The sequence below is a fragment of the Anas acuta genome, chromosome 14 (genome assembly GCF_963932015.1).
Source record: "Anas acuta chromosome 14, bAnaAcu1.1, whole genome shotgun sequence".
Lineage (NCBI taxonomy): Eukaryota > Metazoa > Chordata > Aves > Anseriformes > Anatidae > Anas > Anas acuta.
The window spans coordinates 4,385,009-4,397,586 of record NC_088992.1 but is presented as its reverse complement, the minus strand read 5'-3'; the positions used below and the strand labels follow the sequence as shown (position 1 = coordinate 4,397,586).

The following is a 12,578-nucleotide window of genomic DNA, read 5'->3' as shown; positions in this document are numbered from 1 at the left end:
GAGTTCAGTCATTTGTCCTATAAGCCTGGAGGACAAGCCCATTTAGTTTTGATTAAAATATGTATTGTGAAATACAACACAAACCAGAATGACATTGTCTGGTATTGATGTTACATTCCTCCAGTTAGAATTAGGACAGACATGGTTTCAATAATTCAGAAGAAAAAAAATGTTTTTGCATTTTTGAAGACTATCTAAAATGACAATCAGGTCCAAAGTAATATGGTAAAATGCACATATTTTAAACACTGTAATAACACTATTTAATCAATTTTGATATAAATGTATTATAGTGCAGAAGATAATGGGCATCTTCCGTATAATTTTTATATTATTATTCTTTGTACAAAAAGAAAATATGACAATTTTAATCATGCTGTCTCTGATAAACATCTCTACATTTTCTCTCTTCTAGGTGAGTCAACAACTTATTTCACCCTGCTGTAATTGCTTCTAAATGTGTGTGGATTATCGCAACAGGCTTAAAACTAAAGTAAGAAAAGATTCTATCAGCTTTTATGCATCAGAGTGGATCTGCTCACAGTCATGCAAAACACACAGTGTGCCCCAAAAACTGCTGCTGCAAGAGCTCATTTGAAAGTAAATATCAAGATAAATTCAGTGTTGTGCTAACTGTCCACTCCAAATGCAAGCACACACACATGCATATAAACATACCCATGTGTATGTGACTTGTAGATGACTCCAAGTGTTTTGTCTGAGATATTTTGGTGATGCAATTCTGGAAATAATTATCTTCACAAATATTTCACTGTTCTTCATTAAAAGAGGCAATGTTCTAATTTGCTCATTTCACTGAGCCCTCAGGCAACGTCTTCAAACAATAAAAAATGAAGTATTATGCCAATAATATTTATAAAATAGATGGGAATAGAGTACTTAGTAGTGCTATAAGGAAAGATACTGCATAACAAACATGCCTTAATGGTTCAAAAATGAAGGTATTTTATTGAAAATTCCTCCTATGATCACTGTTTCATGGCAAAGTTCTACATGGATATATTTGTTGCACTGCGTTTTTGGCATCCGGTGGCTATTCTTCCACAGGGATGACACCTGTGCTGATAACCACCTCTGATCCTTCTGTCACTTGTTTTGCCTCATCTTATAAATACAGCAGCAGATGCCAAGATCCTGCAGTTCAGACTTTGAGATGATTACAGGAGCAGCTGAGTTATTGTGAAGACGAAACAGGCTTTGATCTGAACCTTCCTTAAAACGGTACATTTAAAACACAAAGCTCAGTGAGAACTGCATAAACAAAGATTGAGAGCTACAAAGGTCGCTCTCTAAAGCTGTAGGCAAAGCGTACATCTGCTTTCATAGTACTTAATGCTAGTTCCTTTTGTGCTTGCATTAATTGTGAAAACCCTGGGAAGCTCATCTTTGCTAGGCACTTAAAAAGGTTACACTGTTTTTTCATACAAGAAAACATAGAAGCAACTGAGGAGGTTCACTTCAATTTTACTGGAGCCCACCATCTTTACTGGCTTCCTCAGGGACCTTTGCAGAGTGAAAGATAAATCCAATTTGTCCACACTTAAGCAGGATGGAGACATACTCCTGAGTCAGCGTATGCCAGGAGAAACTATTTTTCCCCCTCATTAACTTTTTTGCACAACAGTTTATTTTTATTTTATACTGTGTATATCCTTGTATTTATTTTCTATGTTCCCTACTGAATGTTACTGCATCTGATACCACCAGGGCATCATTAATGAAAAACGTTGTCATGTGATGAATTATTCTCAAATGAGAAAACGCAGACAACCCAAGAAGAGAAAATGAGGAGCTGCTGGACAGCATGGGGTCCATTTGAAGATGTCCCATGGGAATTCTTACAGCAAATGGTTAGGAAAACTGATTGAAATTCAGTAAGAAAGTGCAAACGAGACAACACAGCTCCCCAGTGGATTGCAAAGATCCCCTAGAAGGAAATCAGAACTCTCTCTGCACTATTGCACCTTGCAAAGTCAAGAAATGCGTACATTTAGCCATGAAATACACAGCAGTTACACAGTGTTCAGGGCAGTATGAAACAACCAATTGAAGGAGTAATTTTACTTAAGGAAATACAATAAATTTTGAAAATCAAATTTGAATGGATTTTAGATCTGAATGTTTTTTTTATTAGAACCAGTTTTACACCAGTGAAATACCATTAGCTTCCCAGGAGTGAACTGCTATCAATACACTAGCAAACATTTGCCTGGGTTGGTTCATCCATGCTCAAATACATCACCGTAACAAAGGCATTCAGAAACATAATTCTCACTGAAGGTGAATGAGGTGCACTGCAAACAGGGGCTTGGTTTCTGGGTAGGAAACTGCCTCCAGTGGTGTGAGCAACGGGAAAACTTCCCAAATGATGGGACCTTAGCTGTGTGGGAAATGATGGAGGACCTCTTCCCTTCCCAAACTTCGTGAGGCTCAGTTTTTAACACACCAGGTTTTTAACAAACCTGGCTGAACTGATGCTTCCACCACTATGGTCTCTGCTCCTCAACTGAAGAGCTGGGGTGCTGCAAAAGCCCAAAGCTAACTCTGGGTTGAAAAAGAAGACAGCTAAGCTGAACTGTGTGTCAGGGAAGACTGTATATAGAAAAAGGCTCAAAACCCTACTGACTGTTGTTTACCTACCATGATATGTACCTCCTATAGCCATGTTATTTCTTTTAACAGTATAAGGAAAAGTATGAGGTGAACATAGTAATGAGCGCCTGGCCAGTTAGGTGCTGGGGGAATCAATAAGTTCAAGAAGTATGGAATGTAGTTTCAAAAATCTTCTACGAATACATATTTTAAAGAATCATTTAAAAAAATGTCATTTTTTTTTTCTCAGCTCTTCATATGCATTTGTGTATGTTAAAGTCTTTTAGAGAGAGGATTGAATTTTGTGTATTCAAGGATATGATTTATTGAAAACATCCTGATTTTTTTTGAAATATTTGCACTATTAAAATATTTAACAACCAAAGAAAAGGAGGTGAGTGAGATCAAAACCATCCCGTGGCATTATGAAAACAGTAAGCCGAGCAATTCTGAAAAGGATAAAAATGGCTTGTGTGAGAGGAATTTATTTAAAAATAATATGACAGAATTGGAACTGTGGCTGAGAAAGCTTTGAAAGCAGCCAGGCTGACAGAGTGTATTGTAGGGTACTTGTAAGCCTTTGTAGAAGCAATTATTATCATCTCCCCAAAGCACAGACAAGTCTGTGAGCAAAAAAAAAAAAAAAAAAAGCATAGAAAAGAAGAAAAGCCTGGCTGGAAAGTAGACCCCTTTCTTCAGGCCTAGGTACTTACTTGCTGGTGGCTTAAGCCAAACTGAAAACAACCTGAATCTAATTTAAACTTTAGTTGTTCTGCAGAAAATTAAAGACCTGGAACCATACCTGAAAGGACGGCTGAGGAAAGAACAACGTTCTGGGAGGGGGCCAGCGGCACTCATTTAAATGTTGATCTAGTGCAGTGCTTTCAAACCCATCGTCTGTCAGCCCTCATAGGTGCTCTTCAGAATAATTATTTAATCAGAGCAGCCATGGATCAATGCTCTCAAAGTGTTTGCAATTAACAAATTTTGTAAAAGGTCCAGGCAGGCATCCTGTAGAAGTGAGGATTTGGAGTTCCAGATAAAATTTTACATTATGCAAGCATCAGCATCTTTACAACAGCAGCTTTTTAATTGGGAACGCTACAGGGAAACAGAGCCCATGCTTCTGACAGGCTTCTCTTACAGTGTGCAGAGATATCTACAGGAACTCAACCTTTAGTTAAACCAATATTTTGCCTAGATTATTTCATTTATCAGTATTTGAGTACATTTGGACCATACTATCAAAATTAGGCTATGGACCTGATTCTGCTTTTCCAAGATGCTAAATTTATTTGGATGCAATTGAAAGTTGGGTCCGACTTTTGCAGGTGCAGCAGGCTATAAGACGTTTTGAATTCAGTCTCCCTTCAAACGTGGTCTCATGCATTTTAGATTTCATTGTTCTTGTGATGCACCTTAAAGATGCAAGGATATCTTTTCACACTCTTGTCCTTTTAATGTTTATTTTACTTCATGACAAAGCTGGAATGTACTTTTTCCATTTTGCTGCAGGTTCATGCACAGAAACATCAAGACATGAAAATACCTGTAGATTTACAGACAGCAGTATAATGTTTGCTATCCCTGTCATTTTCAGAAAAAGCAGCAGTCACATTAAAGAACAAAGTCCCATTGTTTTATTGTAAGCTAATAACCTGCAAGATGCTTTGTGTATGTCTCGTTTCACAGACTTAAAACACTCAAAAGATTAAAAATAATTTCCTACTTGATGTATTATGACTTATCATGGCTGTTATCCATAAATCTGTGTACTAGTTTAGTATAATTATATCCTGAATATAGTGAAAATAAAATTTCATTCCTCTGCTAGTCAATGTGGTCACAGGGAAACTGACAGCAGAATTGGGCAGCTTGATTTCTCTGTGGCTGATAAAGGAACACAGTTTAGTTGCTAAATTTTAACCCAAAAGGATTCAGTAAGTTTGATAATCAGCAGTCGTTTAAAATTAATCTGTGGAATGGCTTAAAGTAGTTATGTTAAATTTGGATGAGCAAATCCAAATGAGTAAAACTATGTATGAGTAATACTACTTAATGGTACAACCTACATGTGAAGCTGGATAAATTTACCTATTAAGCCAATTAGGACTTGTCTGAGTAATTTGATTTGAAGAAGCTTTAATGTTTCCCTTGGTTCTAATGCTAATCCTTCATCTGGAAAAGAACCACTTCAGCAGGTACACAGCATTTGCGATGGGCATTAAATGAACAATATGTTTTGCAGAATAACTCATGGAATAAACATTTTAACCGTGGTGCCAAACTATCCGTTTTGTTTCTGAAAGCTGCTGAAGTAAAACACAAAGGTTACGTCCTGAACTAAATAATAAATATTACTTTCCTCATCTTTCTTCATCTATCATTTCCTTCCAGCTAATGGAGTTAGTGCTGCGCTGCTTGTGCTACCAAGTCCTTGTTTTCAGTGTGTATTTACAAATGCCTTGGGCACCAACAGGTACTTTTTATCTGCGAAGGTAGAAGTTTCATTTCCAGTTTTTAGTCAAGAGATGATGGCCAATAATAAGGATGAAAAAGATTCATACAAATATGTTTTTCATATACAAATATGAAAAAAATCCCAACAAATATGTGTGATAGCAAAACATTTGGATGGACTTTGTGGAGAGGATGTTGAGTTGTTAGTGATGAAGGAAACTGGCTCATTTCTGTGAGGAGGCAGGGAAGAAGCGGAAAGTGGGGTCATATGCTCTAGACTTGTGAAGGAGGTTTTAGGGTGTCTCTTCTGTCTCAGTGCTGTGAACTACAGTCCATTCTATCTACTGCCAGACAGACCTGTGGTAAGGATTTTGTTTTAGCAGAAATGCTGAGAAAGGCTGATCTACATGGACAAACACAACATAAGCCAACTGAAGAGCTGAGAAAAAAATTGCTGATATACTCAAATGGTTCAGACAACTACTTAAATGTCAACATTATTTGTAAGTGAAAGCATTTGCCTTAAGCTAAATGACATGGAAGAAAGCAGACATGAATGATGTGCTGGTACTTCATAGAGTTTGATAGTTGTATTACTATCTCATCAGGATTGTTCTACAAAACACAGCATTTCTGTTATTCCATGGTGAAGGTGAAATGCATAGAAAGAATTGTATTATATGTAGGTCAAATGAACTAGTCAACATTCGTACACATATAAACTAGAAGAGTGTAGATTTCAGCTGCATAGTATTTTCTATGGTTAATTGGCTGCAAATTGGATTTGGAAGTAAAGCCAATATTTTCAAACTAAGCTACTACAGTCAAGACAGTGCTCTTGTAATGGTTCTCCATCCTCCTTCTACATTAGAAGTCCTTCAGTGTGAGAAATACTAATTTGCACTTTTTTTCAAAATGTAAATTTTGAATATTCTCAAATATTCTTGCAGATATTAAGTTTTAACAATGTTTTGTCCATTTCCCATGGCTCCAAAAAAATAAACACAAGAGAAATTCACTTATAATGTACAAAAAATCATAAAAAAGCCATTGGAGAATATATATATATATATATATATATATATATATATATATTTTTTTTTCCTGAAATCCTCACTGACAATGAAAGGATTCACAAATCAGAAACCATTAGATCAGACTGTGTGAATTTGATCAAGAAACAAATACGAAAGAAAGGATGATTGAGATTGGATTTAGCTGCCTATGCAACAACAGGTGAACAACACACATGTTCACTCATTCTATGTATCAGGCATAATCACAGAGATACTCCCATATAAAAGCAATAATGCAAGAGAAGCCTCCTTCAGCTGTTGCAAAGGCAGACAGCAAAGAGAAAAAAATCACCCTTGGATTCATATCCACCTGTCTGTAAAAAGCACTGCTGAAAGCCCAATTATTTTGATGGATACTGAAGAGATACAAAGGAAAAAAAAAAAAAAAAAGGATTTATGTAAATTACAATAAAAGAACTCAAAGTATTTCTGAAAGTATCTCAGGAATTTACAGTAAATAATGGTTTCAAAGGAAATGGTAATCATTCTGCACTGAAGGCTTCTGATCTTACCATCTTTACTTCAGATCGTATTAGTACTGTGCATCATTACAAGAATGTGTTCTTTGAAGCATGTGTACTCTATCTTCCTTCTATTCATCATAAATACCCTCTCTGTGAAAGTACAATTTGCCACCGTGCACACATTTGTCTTTCTTAGATTTAATTCATTTCCTAAGGAAATGTCACACAGAAATCAATCTTGCCAGTCCAAGTTCACAAGGCCTGATTCATTTAACAAATGATTTATTGACAACTGCGAGATAGAAAATAATGGAATGTCATTATTAAGAGCAACATTACACATTTCCAAAAGTGTGTAGAGAAAGGGTATATACAATGGATGTTAATATTCTTTTATGACCAAGCAATACTTTGCAAGAAGAAAGAATAGAGCTTGCCATGGTTAATGGCTGGCTTCCAGCTCATATTCTAACTCCTTTGTACTCACAGCTAATGTTATTACATAAATCCTGACCTTTGCTGCTGTTGGTTTCATTGAAAAACAACAGCTTGTAGAACAATAGATTAAAAAAAACAAAAAACAAAAAAACCTGTCCTGTTACAGAAAATGTAATTTTGATTGGTATCCAAACGTAATTGGTTCTTCAGAGAAAACATGAAAGTTCAACCAGAACTGAGTATGTAACCATCAGACAGCAAGCATGGTAATTAATGGTTTAATAAACCATTTACCTAAGTGGTGTCACACATGGATCAAATACCTTCTCCTTTCTCTTTCCTTCCTTTTTTTTTTTTTTACTTTTTTTTTTTTTTTCTACCCAGTGCCAAAGAAAGCAGCATCTGCAGCTCTCCAGGCTGAATACACTCTGTATTTCTTCATATCCAGATGGTGCAGATATAGGTCCTTTTAACTGTATACTAAGGAAGAGATTGAGAAAAGAACCAATTCCCTGCACTACACATTTATCTATATATTCCATAAACATTCCCTAAATTGGAAACTAAGAAGGTATCTTGGAATATTTAAAATATTACTTTCTATGAAAGATCTCATTTTTTAGTGGTGTGAATGACAAGATAACATACTTGGAGACTTAAGTATCAGTGCTGACTGCCTCTGCAGTTATGAGTGATGGTTTTTGCCTTCACAGATCTCTGAGATCCCGACCAAAGGATAAAGTCTTAACTTAATGTCTTTATCTTTCAGTATGTAAATAAAGGTGTAATGCTCAGTAAGAAAAAAGTACTTAATCCAGTCAACTAATTGAACTACTGTAAATGGGAGTTGGCAAGTATATTTACAATGTGAGTAGTGGTATAGAAAAGTTGTAAATGAATTTACATTGCAATCAATTAATTAAAGATGCCTGATTCTCATACTATAATTATGTTCAATCACGGTGAGTCAATACAATTTTCTATCCATTCTAACTTTGTATCAATTAAATGAGTGATATCACTTTAGTGCTTCAGACTTGATGGACTCTCATATGAGGTATTATGAGTAAAGCAATGGGGAAAAAAAGCAGAAAGATAGTGGGGATGGAAGAAGAGAGTGGAGACAGCAGCTCTAGGGTGATAACAAATCACACTATTGGATGGATTTAGAAAAAAATTTACCAATGATTAAAGGTGTGCTTCTGTCATGAGCTCCCTACAGAAATGACTATAGCCTATGGAGAAACAATTAGAATGAAAAAATTCAAACTCAGGACAAGCACGGTGGGATCCTAGGGTATCTCATAAAAATGAAAAAGATGTCTCCTGAGCTGTGTTCTGCTCTCATATCTATCATGACTGGAGTGATAGAATGTGACCTTCAGCGAGGTAAGTCCTTTGGTGTCCATAAGTCAGATGTTAAATCATCCAAGTTTCAGTTTGATGACTCCTGGAGAAGAGTCCAAGCCCTAGTGGCAGATGCTCACTTTCCCATCTCTCAGTACCTGCACACACTGAGCAGAGATGCTCTCCTGGCCAGAGGCAACTTGGTGCACAACTAGATTTGAAATCTCACTTGCCCCGAAGGCTGAGAAGCTGGGGCTGGTAGCCAGGGAACTGTTGCCCTGTGCTCCAGAACCACAACCCAGAAGCCTCACAGGGAGCTCTGCACATGGGAGCTCCTGAAAAAGACCTTTTTAGTGCCTACGAAGTGGCAGTGAAACATCACTGGGCTGAATTAGAAATAAAGTAGCTTGTATTCTCCCTCTGGACTTGTTGCCCCCCAGCACTTCAACGTTTTGCTGAATTTCTAAATCCCAGCTCTGCGTAACTGAGAACTTGGTGCCTCAAACCAACCTGATGAGGCCCCAGCATACAGAATGCTATACACAAAATAACAGCTCATGCATGAGAGAGTTCATACTCAGATTTTCTTTTTGAAAAATAAAACAAATCCTCAGTCTTTTCTTTGTATTCCTGAAGAAATATCTGACATAGAGAAAAAAAAAAAAAAAGAAATTATTTCTAAAGATTTATAAAGTATGAAAAGTGAGGAATATTTGATATGCTTCATAAAACACAGATGGAAACATATAACATTTTGAAAACATGTAATTGAACAGGATACAACATTTCCACAGTACTCCACACAAAAGGCAAAAAATATAAAAAAATTAAAATTAAAGTCTGTTCTCAGCAAGATAATTTAAACCTCAAGCAATACATTCCCTCCCAGTAATCAGTCTGCAAGTAAGATGATTTAACTGAGACCCTCAAAATCTCTGTAACAGAAAAGCAGGAAAACCTGATGAATTCAACTGCACTATATTGCACTGTCAAAATTATAAAGTGAAAATGTTAATTCAACCTACAAGGCCTTTTTACTGTTAAACATCATCTCAGAAGTAATTTCAAAATCCCCAGCATCCTTATTTCATGAAAACAAATCTATATATTTTCCTTCATTAGAGGTATGCTGAACTGGAAACCCTGGCGATACAAACTTGGGCACTGGTACATTTACAGAGAAGAGTCACAAGGTAGTGGCACAAAGCATTAGTCTAAAGAATTTCTTAAAGATGCTACAGAGGTGCAGGTTACTTGTCATCAGTCACCAGGAGACAGCTGTGAGTGTGGAAGGAACATAACTTACTGCAGTTAAGCACTTAGTCAGGAGTAAGTTCAGTTCTGGGGTAGTCTGTGGCAACCTTTGCAAGCCAGCGAGCAAAATTCCAATAAAAACACTAGGCTTTTTTTTTGTATTTACTGCAGACGTGAAAGACATGTTATATGAGCCAACATCAGGGCACAATAAGACCAGGGAACAGAGAATGTCTGGTGGGGTCACGGAGGGGAACTTACAGCTGGCAGTGTCTCCTGGCTTACAGATTGGTTGCTCGGCTCCTGACCTGACCTGCTCCAAACAAGAAATGATCATTTCCCCCTTCTAGTACCCTCTATGTGTGCTATTTAGAAGAAGCAAAAGGAAGAAAGATCTATAAAAATTTTCCACACGTTACATCATATGTAAGGTATGGTGAAATATGTATACAGTAACTTGGAGTTCTTGAAAGTAATTAAATGGTTATTCTAGAAAACAGATGTAAATGTCAATAGGTCGAGAAAGGTAACAAAGTCATTCCTGAGCTCTTATGAGCGAAAGAACTCATAGAGGTGAATTGAGATCTGCAATGTAGTTGTAGCTGAGAATTTACAGATTTTTCAATTTCATTTTTTTCAACTCAAAGCTGAATTTTTTGGCTTATCAATCTGCCAATCACATTTTCGAAAGAGGAAATTCAGTTATCCACATCCCAATGAGCCTGCTTTCTACCTAGTTCCTTTTGTGGGAATTGTACTTTATAACCACATCTTTTATGACATCTCAGAATAAAAAATTCAATAGCTGCTGTGTTGAATTCAGAAGAACATTATTCCGCTTGTTTAGAAAATGAAAATGACACCCTCTTTTCTCTCCCCTTGCTCTCACCATCAGTTCACTTTGAAAGAATTTGGTACATTTTGCTCGTTTAAAAAAATAATTCTTTTGTTAACTAGTGTTGCCTGTGCAAATGCTACAGATGTTTCCAATTATGTCATTGTCCCTGTCATCCGAATAAATCTGTAAAACCATTGAATTAAATCTCTCTAGTATAGGAATCACTATGACTTCTCTCTTTCAAAATGGGAAATATTTTCTCATTACTTGCTACATTTCTACCACAAACCCACGCAACTGTCCCATCGTCTCTAAACTCACTGAACTCCCTCTCTAATGCCTTGGGTCCCATCCTACAATACTATTGTTATCACAATTTTGCAGAGATAATGTAGTTCAGCTCAACACACTGACCATGCCATTCTTCACCTGGCTCCTCACACTAACAACACCACCCTCTGCTCCTGGCATCTTTCCATCAGCCTCCCACTCCCCACTGGATAAAACAAGCTATGAGTCTTTGTTCCAGGACCCTTTACGCCTTTCTCTCTATTTTACTTCTAATCATATCTCTACTAAACCTTCATTGACTTTTCTTTGTTAATGATGACAGTTTTTATTACCCAGTTGCTAAATTTTGAAATGAGTATCTTCATCTTTTCTTGTCATACCTGTCAGAAACTCCCTGCAAACACCTGCAAAGTCATGTCACCATCCTCCTTAAAACTCATCTTTAACACGATGCCTACACAAAAACAGACAAATGCATGACAATTAGGCACTGAGGTACTGACTACAAGACTGCCCATACTGCTGACCCATATCATCACATCAGCATTCATTACAATTGCCACTGCTCTTTGTTCTCTTTGCTTTTTGTAGCTTGCAGAAAACATCTTTTTATTCTGCTTATGTGAAACAGACATAGCAAATATCTGGTCCCCTTATTATCTTAATCAAGTACATCATTAAAAGAAAGCTATCTTAAAATAGAGAACTTTATAACCCTTTCCAGATGTATAAAATGTACTTTGCAAGGGTAGAAAAATGAATGTAACACATTGCCGTGGTGACAGAAAGAAAAAACAATAATTGGAATGGGTGATGGAGGAGTAAAACCAAATCTAATATTTTTATTTTTTCTTTTAAACCGAGAGGCTGTACAGGATGCATTTCAGCCATCTGTGCACAGTCCATCTGTACTTAGAAAAGCTTCCATGAAACTTCTACTGTCAAACTTTGGGGATGGTACAAGACATGCCAAGGAGTGCAGGATGGTGGATAGCAGCACATCGATTAAGATGTCTCAGATTGTCTTTCTCCAGTCACTTACAGATGAACTTCAAATCAAAAGACTTCCTAAGAATTCCCTTCAATTAGTTCTTCATTCCTATTTTGTACACGTATTTCTACTTTTCTAAGGGAAAGTCAAACTACTAGCATCAGTCAATAGTTATATAGGTAAATACGAAAATAAATCGTGCTCTAAGCAATAGAATTATCAACACTTGCTTTTCTTCAGATTTGTTTCCTCCATTTTTATGGCTTAAGCCTATACAACCCCCTAATGCCATAGATGCCAAAGCCATCCCCAAATTCCCCCACAACATTTCCCTTCCCACAAAACTAAGAAGCAGCTGTGGGGACTTTCTGCTGCCTGTGTGACTGATATCAGGCCAAGCACATTAGGGAAGTACTGAGCCCTTCTTGAGTCTTTCTTTTCAACCATCCACCAAATTTATCACAAAACACAGAGGAATCATGACCTCTGCTCCTCTGTTGAAGTTTGCTTACAGGCTCAACAGCTATGAAAGGAAGTTCGGCAAAGAAATTATATTGCCTTTGTTAAAAATGCCTCCAATATTTCTCAACACAATAAAGAAAATACTCCTTGATAAAGCTAATTCCTCTCTATGGCTTTGTTCGTTTTGGAATTGGGAAAAATTGTTTGGAAGCCCTTCACGTGTAGATGTTGAAGCCTTTCCCCTCTCTGTGACTGCTGCAAAAAAACAGCACTTCTACATTTACTAAGACACTGCATATGCAGAAGTGCTTTCAGGTCTTTGCCATTGGATGCAGCCTCCTTTC

At 36.9% G+C, this 12,578-nt stretch overlaps 1 protein-coding gene across 1 annotated transcript in view; it reads right to left on the bottom strand.

The window, feature by feature from the left end:
- SPOCK1 (SPARC (osteonectin), cwcv and kazal like domains proteoglycan 1) overlaps nt 1–12,578 on the bottom strand; it is a 286,277-nt gene that overhangs the window by 24,018 nt on the left and 249,681 nt on the right. The window lies entirely within an intron of this gene.